The sequence below is a fragment of the Triticum aestivum genome, chromosome 2B, assembly GCF_018294505.1.
Source record: "Triticum aestivum cultivar Chinese Spring chromosome 2B, IWGSC CS RefSeq v2.1, whole genome shotgun sequence".
NCBI lineage: Eukaryota > Viridiplantae > Streptophyta > Magnoliopsida > Poales > Poaceae > Triticum > Triticum aestivum.
In genome coordinates, this window is record NC_057798.1 from 580,214,002 (window position 1) to 580,223,259 (window position 9,258).

The window sequence follows — 9,258 nt, forward strand, 5'->3', positions numbered from 1 at the left end:
TTCCCCCGCGGCCGTGCCGGCTCGCCCTCCCCAACCTCCTCCACGGCTTGCTTCCTCCCTCGCGACTTGAGGGCGGCATATTGCGCCTTGAACTTCTCCTCGTCCTTGATGACCCGAAAGCAATGGGAGAGGTTGAAGCACTTGCCATTGTGTTGAACCTTGAATGCCTCCAAAGCTTGAAATGCCTAAAAAATGTTTCCATGCAAGCATATGGGCAAATGATATGCAAATGAACACGCAAGCATGAACTTGATGACACAAAAGAGGGTGGCTTGCTAGCATACCATGTCTTGCATGCCGATGCCGCTCACGGGACGGGCCTTGACGCTCTCAAGAGTGGCACAAAACTTGTTGCACTCTTGTTGTATCACCCTCCATCGCTTGGAAATGGACACCCACCCACGCGTGCTCACAAATTGGTAAGGCGGAAATTTCTTGCGCTCATGAAACTCTCGATGGACACGAATCCAAAAGGTTGAATGCTTTTGTTCGACGCCCGTCTTGGGGTCTTGTCCAATGTCTCACCAGCACTCGCAAAGAAGCTTGTCCTCGGCAGCCGTGTATGACTTCGTGAGCTTGCTCTTGCACTTCGGCTTAGGAACGGCGGCTTGGTTGGCGAGCTCGTCCTCGAGCAAAGGCACTTCGATGTCACACTCGTCCTCTTCCTCTAGCCCGTAGTCGTCCGGGAACTCGTGGTCGAGTGGGAAGCCGTCCAGGTCGATGCCGACCTGATCACGCAGGAAGGACGCCTGGTCGGGATCATAGCCAGCGGCCGGCGTGAACAGCCCACGACCGTCCTGGCTTTGTGTCTCGTCGGGATCATAGCCAGTGGCCGGCACACCGCCCTCAAAGATGAGGTTCTGCATGTAGTCCTTGTCGACGGCGGACGGCATTCCCTTGAACAGGTTGCGGGCGTCTGGAGCACGCCGGCCGGCGTCTGCCGCGCGCGTTTCCTCGCATCGCCGGGTGACGAGCCATCGGCCACCGGGGTGGCATTGAGGTCGATGGGCGCGGGCATGGAAGGCGCGACCACGCTCACATCGGTCGAACACTCCCCGGAGAGGCAGGAGGCATGCGGGTACACATGGAAGTCGGGCATCGGGTTGCAAGCCGACGCGCGGGGCGAGTCGGGCAGCACCATCCGGGGAAACGCCGATGAGCCGGTGTTGGCCGCGGCGACGGCGGCGTTGAGGAGGCTGTGCTGGCTAGGGTTTGACCCTAGCATGTAGGGCGCCTCCCTCATTGCCGCCGCGATGCGGGCGTTGGTGACCTCCTGCTGCACGGCGGCGATGATGGCGGCCTGCGCGGCGGCCTCATCCCTCGCGTCCGCGCGCGTGCCTCCGATCCTTCCTCTTGGCCGACTCTCTTGCCCGATGTGCGGGCGTCAGCGGCTTCTTTGGCTTGGCCACGGCGGCGGTCTTGCACGGGGCACGAGGATTGCCTTTGCCGGACGAGGCAGCGGCGCCGGACGAGGCGAGGGAGGCGAGGCCGGCGGCGGCGTCGAGGTTGATGGCGTCGTCCATGGAGGGTGTGGGGCGGGGCGCACGGGCGGGAGGGTTTTGGGGAGAAATGGGAGGAAATGGTGGTGGCTGCCATCGACCGGCGGGCCCGGGAGAGGAGTAGGCGTGCGGCGTCCGTATCGTGTCCGCGCCGACGCAAATCCGGCTTAAAATTGGGCCAGGAATGGGTCGCCATGCGGACGCCAAGCGGACACGCATCCGTTTGGGTCGGCGCATTGGGCCGCTTTTTCTGTCCGCGCCGACCCAAACGGACGCTAGCGGAGGAAATGGGTCGCCCGATAGGAGTTGCACTAAGTTTTTTTTAGTAATGTCGAAACTTTATTGAATCAAAGTAATGTCCATAGGTACAAGAGTTAGGTTATGAGGATTGCCCAACCAAACATGCTTACCTAAGAGAAGATTACATGCATACTCTGCGAGATTATGAGCCTTAAAATTGAAGTTTCTATGCTCAAATATGAACTTGCAAGAAGAAAAACTAGTGCTACGAGCTATTATTTCATGTGTGATAGCTGCATTCAGACCGGGAGTGGAACTAAGTGGGATTAGCCATTTCATCCCACTTAAACTGGCTTAATGGGCTCTCATTGGACAAGAAGAAAATTAGGTGGGCTAGCCCCATTAGCCCATTGGAATCCCACTTAATCTAGCAGCGCCATGTCACTCTCGTGCGTGGACAGGGAGGACTGAACAGAGGAGGCGCCGTGGCGCAGCCGCCGCCGGTGTGTCACCTCCTATTCCGCCTTGCAGTACCTTCCCGACCTCCCCTGCCTCGCAGCCTCTACCCCATCCGCACACAATGGCGAGGTCTCCTGTAGTCCCAGCCCCCGCACGTAGCTTTCCACCTTGGGTATCATGCCCCCACCCAGCTTCCCCTCGTCCACCATCTGTCGTACACCGGCAATGTCAATCTCCTTCACCAGGTTCCCGGGGTCATCCCGGTCCGCGAGTATGCCGGACATGTCAGTGATCAGCAACATCTTCTCGGTGCTATGGCAGTTTCGATCTCCCCGTTCACATTGTTAGCGTTGATGTTGTAGGCAGGTCTCATCGGCGGCCACGGTGACGATCACCGAGATATGTCCGGATGCGATGATTGGGTGGAGCACGGAGGCTCTACGCACGTCACCTCGCCGACGAACTCGAGGGCTGCGGCTCGGGGGAGGGGGGCGCGATGAGGAGGTGTGTGTCCTTGCCGCAGAGGCTGATGACGCTGGTGCCGGCAAGGCTGATGAGGGAGATGAGCTGCTTCTTGACCTTGCCAACCAGCACCGACTCGACGTCAACGTGCTGCATCCAGGAATTTATCTCCAGACCGCAGTCGTGCACGAGCACGGGGCGTGGGCCAACATAGGAGAGGAGGACCGGGTCGCGGATCACCGATGCCTGCAACTCCGACGACATCATGGTTGCAACCCCGATGACTTCATGGCTACACCGCCATACTTCACCACCACCGTCTTGCCCTTGAATCGCTGGATGAAGGGGAGCGCCTCCGACAGGACGTTCATGCGGTTTAGCGTCGCGGCCACGGGATGGAAAGCAAACACAGGATGAATTGTTTTCAAGTGGGATGATGGGTTCCCACTTCCACCCGCTTAATGCATGTGGGCTACCCGATATTTCACACGAATTCGTAGTAGGATCAGCTGGAATGAGGTGGGATGCCCACGGGTAGTCCCACCTGCAGACTAACCAGGAGATCAGACAGATTCGTTCGACCCAAACGTGACCAGGAGTGCTGGAGGAGCCACCGTCGTCTCGTCCCTGAGAGTCGACATGTGTATAAATCTGGAGACGGCCTCGCACACCAGGAATCCTCGCACAACATAACCAAAAAGGTCGCATTTATTCTGCGTCCTCCCCATCACCTTCTCTTCACTCTCAGGACACTGGCCACTCCCCCGGTCACCACTGCCATCGAAACCAGGACAAACACGCGAGCGTGCATGTGCAAGTTCGTCTTGCCATTGTCGGCCATGCGCCTTCGCAACCAACTCCGCAGTGGGCCCGCTGCTGCTACCTCTTAAGCATGTGTTCGTTTTCCCTTGAAGAGGAAAGGGTGATGCAGCAAAGTAGCGTAAGTATTTTCCTCAGTTTTGAGAACCAAGGTATCAATCCAGTAGGAGACAACGCACAAGTCACCTAGTACCTGCACAAACAATCAAGAACCTTGCAACCAACGCGATAAAGGGGTTGTCAATCCCTTCACAGTCACTCGCAAAAGTGAGATCTAATAAAGATAGTAAAGTAAATACTTTTGGTATTTTTGTTGTATAGATTGGAAAGTAAAGATTGCAAAATAGTAAATGAGATGCGATTTAAATAAAAGAGATGCAATATAATAAGAAAGAGACCCAGGGGCCATAGGTTTCACTAGTGGCTTCTCTAAAGCTAGCATGTACTACGGTGGGTAAACAAATTACTGCCGAACAATTGATAGAAAAGCGCATAGTTATGAAGATATCTAAGGCAATGATCATGAATATAGGCATCACGTCTATGTCAAGTAGATCGAAACGATTCTGCATCTACTACTATTACTCCACACATCGACCGCTATCCAGCATGCACCTAGAGTATTAAGTTCATAAGAACAGAGTAACGCATTAAGCAAGATGACATGGTGTAGAGGGATAAACTCAAGCAATATGATATAAACCCCATCTTTTTATCATCGATGGCAACAATACAACGTGCCTTGCTGCCCCTACTATCACTGGGAATGGACACCGCAAGATTGAACCCAAAGCTAAGCACTTCTCCCATTGCAAGAAAGATCAATCTAGTAGGCTAAACTAAATCGATAATTCGAAGAGACTTGCAAAGATATCAAATCATGCATATAAGAATTCAGAGAAGAACCAAATAGTATTAATAGATAACCTTGTTCATAAATCCACAATTCATCGGATCTCGGCAAACATACCGCAAAAGAGTATTACATCGAATAGATCTCCAAGAACATCGAGGAGAACTTTGTATTGAGAATCAAAGAGAGAGAAGAAGCCATCTAGCTAATAACTATGGACCCAAAGGTCTATGGTAAACTACTCACGCTTCATTGGAGAGGCAATGGTGTTGATGTAGAAGCCCTCCATGATAGATTCCCCCTCTGGCAGATCGTCAGAAAAGGCCCCAAGATGGATCTCACGGGTACAGAAGGTTGCAGCGGTGGAAAAGTGGTTCCCTGGCTCTCTCTGATCAATCTAGGGTATAAGAGTATATATAGGCGAAAGAAGTACGTCGGTGGAGCTATGAGGGGCCCACGAGGGTGGGGGCGCACCTACCCCCTTGGGCGCGCCCTCCTGCCTCGTGGCATTCTAGACTTCAACTCCAAGTCTTCTGGATTGCTTTTGGTCCAAGAAAGATCATTGCGAAGGTTTCATTCTGTTTGGACTCCGTTTTATATTCCTTTTCTGCGAAACTCTAAAATAGGCAAAAAAACAGAAACTGGCACTCGGCCTCCGGTTAATAGGTTAGTCCCAAAAATAATATAAAATAGCATATTAAAGTTCATTAAACATCCAAAACAGATAATACAATAGCATGGAACAATAAAAAATTATAGATACGTTGGAGACGTATCAAGCATCCCAAGCTTAATTCCTGCTCGTCCTCGAGTAGGTAAACGATAAAAACAGAATTTTTGATGTTGAATGCTACCTAACATAATTATCAATGTAATTTTTTTTATTGTGGCATGAATGTTCAGATCCGAAAGATTCAAAACAAAAGTTTAGTATTGACATAAAAATAATAATACTTCAAGCATACTAATAAAGCAATAATGCCTTCTCAAAATAACATGGCCAAATAAAGCTATCCCTACAAAATCATATAGTCTGGCTATGCTCTATCTTCATCACACAAAATATTAAAATCATGCACAACCCCGATGACAAGCCAAGCAATTGTTTCACACTTTTGATGCTCTCGAACTTTTTCAATCTTCACGCAATACATGAGCGTGAGCCATGGACATAGCACTATAGGTGGAATAGAATGGTGATTGTGGAGAAGACAAAAAGGAGAAGATAGTCTCACATAAACTAGGCATATCAACGGGCTATGGAGATGCCCATCAATAGATAACAACGTGAGTGAGTAGGGATTGCCATGCAACGGATGCACTAGAGCTATAAGTGTATGAAAGCTCAAAAAGAAACTAAGTGGGTGTGCATCCAACTCGCTTGCTCACGAAGACCTAAGGCATTTTGAGGAAGCCCATCATTGGAATATACAAGCCAAGTTCTTAAAATGAAAGATTCTCATTAGTATATGAAAGTGACAACATAAGGGACTCTCTATCGTGAAGATCATGGTGCTACTTTGAGGCACAAGTGTGGAAAAAGGATAGTAGCATTGCCCCTTCTCGCTTTTTCTCTCATTTTTTTTATTTGGGCCTTTCTTCCCTTTTTTATGGCCTCTTTTTTTTTGTCCGGAGTCTCATCCCGACTTGTGGGGGAATCCTAGTCTTCATCATCCTTTCCTCACTAGGACAATGCTCTAATAATGAAGATCATCACACTTTTATTTACTTACAACTCAAGAATTACAACTTAATACTTAGAACAAAATATGACTCTATGTGAATGCCTCCGACGGTGTACCGAGATGTGCAATGAATCAAGAGTGACATGTATGAAAGAATTATGAAGGTGGTTTTTCCACAAGTATGATGTCAACTACACGATCATGCAAAGCAATATGACAATGATGAAGTGTGTCATAATAAACGGAACGGTGGAAAGTTGCATGGCAATATATCCCGGAATGGCTATGGAAATGCCATAATAGGTAGGTATGGTGGTTGTTTTGAGGAAGGTAAATGGTGGGTTTATGGTACCGGCGAAAGTTGCGCGGTACTAGAGAGACTAGCAATGGTGGGAGGGTGAGAGTGCGTATAATCCATGGACTCAACATTAGTCATAAAGAACTCACATACTTATTGCAAAAATCTATTAGTTATCAAAACGAAGTACTACGTGCATGCTCCAAGGGGGATAGATTGGTAGGAAAATACCATCGCTCGTCCCCGACCGCCACTCATAAGGAAGACAATCAAAAAATAAATCATCGACTTCATGACATAACGGTTCACCATACGTGCATGCTACGGGAATCATAAACTTTAACACAAGTATCTCTCAAATTCACAACTACTCAACTAGCATGACTCTAATATCACCATCTTCATATCTCAAAACAATCATAAGGAATCAAACTTCTCATAGTATGCAATGCAATTTATATGAAAGTTTTTATTATATCCATCTTGCATGCCCATCATATTAGGACTAATTTTATAGCCAAAGAAAATTACCATGTTGTTCTAAAAGACTCTCAAAATAATATAAGTGAAGCATGAGAGATCAATAATTTCTATAAAGTAAAACTACCACCGTGCTCTAAAAAGATATAAGTGAAGCACTAGAGCAAAATTCGCTCAAAAGATATAAGTGAAGCACATAGAGTATTCTAATAAATTCCGATTCATCTGTGTCTCTGCCAAAAGGTGTGTACAGCAAGGATTATTGTGGTAAACTAAAAAGCAAAGACTCAAATCATACAAGACGCTCTAAGCAAAATACATATCATGTGGTGAATAAAAATATAGCCTCAAGTAAAGATCCCGATAGACGAAGACGAAAGAGGGGATGCCTTCCGGGGCATCCCCAAGCTTAGGCTTTTGGTTGTCCTTGAATTTACCTTGGGGTGCCTTGGGCATCCCCAAGCTTAGGCTCTTGCCACTCCTTATTTCAAAATCCATCAAATCTTTACCCAAAAACTTGAAAACTTCACAACAGAAAACTTCAACAGAAAATCTCATGAGCTCCGTTAGTATAAGAAAATAAACCACCACTTTAAGGTAATGTAATGAACTCATTATTTATTTATATTAGTGTTAAACCTACTATATTCCAACTTCTCTGTGGTTCATACCCCCCGATACTACTCATAGATTCATCAAAATAAGCAAACAACACACGAAAAACAGAATCTGTCAAAAACAGAACAGTCTATAGCAATCTGATTTATTCGAATACTTATGGAACTCCAAACATTCTGAAAAACTAGAAAAACCTGGATAATTTATATATTAATCTTCTGCAAAACGAATTAGCATTTTATCATGTTCTGGTGAATTTTAACAATTATTTTCGTGAGCGCAAAGTTTTTGTCTTTTTCAGCAAGATCAAACAACTATCACCCAGGAAGATCCTATTGGTTCTACTTGGCACAAACACTAATTAAAACATAAAACCACATCTAAACAGAATCTAGATGAATTATTTATTACTAAACAGGAACAAAAAGCAAAGAACAAAAATAAAATTGGGTTGCCTCCCAACAAGCGATATCATTTAACGCCCCTAGCTAGGCATAAAAGCAAGAATAGATCTAGGTATTGCCATTTTTGGTACGCAATTCTTCAATTGAACACACATAACCCCTAGGATGTTCTTTGTTTTTGTTAATGATCAAACTCCTAGGCAAGAAATCAAGAAATTTATTTGTAGCAAAAGGTTCCTTAATGATATCGAAAAAGCTGGGGTGAACAGTTATTGATTTGAGGTCTTCATTTTCCTTACTAGAAGATTCACCCTTATTTTTAGGAATATAGATAAACTTGGCAACTTTGGTAGGAGGAGAATTTGAGGTATTTTTAACGGTAGAAAAAGCGGTCCCCAAGTTGGTAATAATATCTTCGAGTTTATCAATTCTAGTGGAGTCTTGATCTATCTTCTCATTAACTATGGGTTCCTTTTCCCTAAAAAATTTCAGAGTAACTCCTACCTTAGATCCGTATTGGGTAATTTGCTTGTGGATCTTTTTATCCAAATTTTTGATTAACTCTATAGTGTAAATTTTATTTTTCAATAATATCAAGTCTTTGCATCACATGTTCCAAAGTTAAAATAGTTTCATTGACCAAAAGAGGTGGTGGGCCTAACAAATCTATCATAGCACTATAAGAATCAAAAGTAGGCTTCCCAAGAAATTCCCTCCGGTAATGGTGTCAAGAACATATCTATTCCAAGGAGTGACGCCTACGTAAAAATGCGAAGAAGAACGGAAGTAGATTGCTTTCTAGTAGATCTATTTTGAGCATTGCAAATTCTGTACCAAGCATCTTTTAGGTTTTCTCCCTCCCTTTGTTTAAAATTAAGAACTTAATTACCGGGAGTATTAACAATGATAGGAGGACTAGCCATGAAGGTGAAACAAACGATCTAACACACTAACGCACAAGAAGCAAGCAAAAAGAGACAAACAGAAAAGGGGCGAAGAAAAGGAAAATGTTTTCGAAAATCGTTTTAGAAGTGAGGGAGAGGAAAACAAGAGGCGAATGGCAAATGATGTAATGCGAGGGAGAAGAGTTTATGATGGGTACTTCGTATGTTTTGACTTGGCGTAGATCTCCCCAACAACGACACCAGAAATCCTTCTTGCTACCTCTTGAGCATGCGTTGGTTTTTCGTTGAAGAGGAAAGGGCGATGCAGCAAAGTAGCGTAAGTATTTCCCTCAGTTTTGAGAACCAAGGTATCAATCTAGTAGGAGACAACACACAAGTCACCTAGTACATGCACAAACAATCAAGAACCTTACAACCAACATGATAAAAGGGTTGTCAATCCCTTCACGATCACTCGCAAAAGTGAGATCTAATAAAGATAGTAAAGTAAATATTTTTGGTATTTTTGTTGTATAGATTGAAAAGTAAAGATTGCA

The 9,258-nt window shown here is 45.7% G+C and overlaps 1 pseudogene; it reads right to left on the reverse strand.

The window, feature by feature from the left end:
* Window positions 1-2,254: 2,254 nt before the first annotated feature.
* LOC123039309 (acetylglutamate kinase-like) lies at window positions 2,255-3,388 on the reverse strand (annotated as a pseudogene).
* Window positions 3,389-9,258: the final 5,870 nt, after the last annotated feature.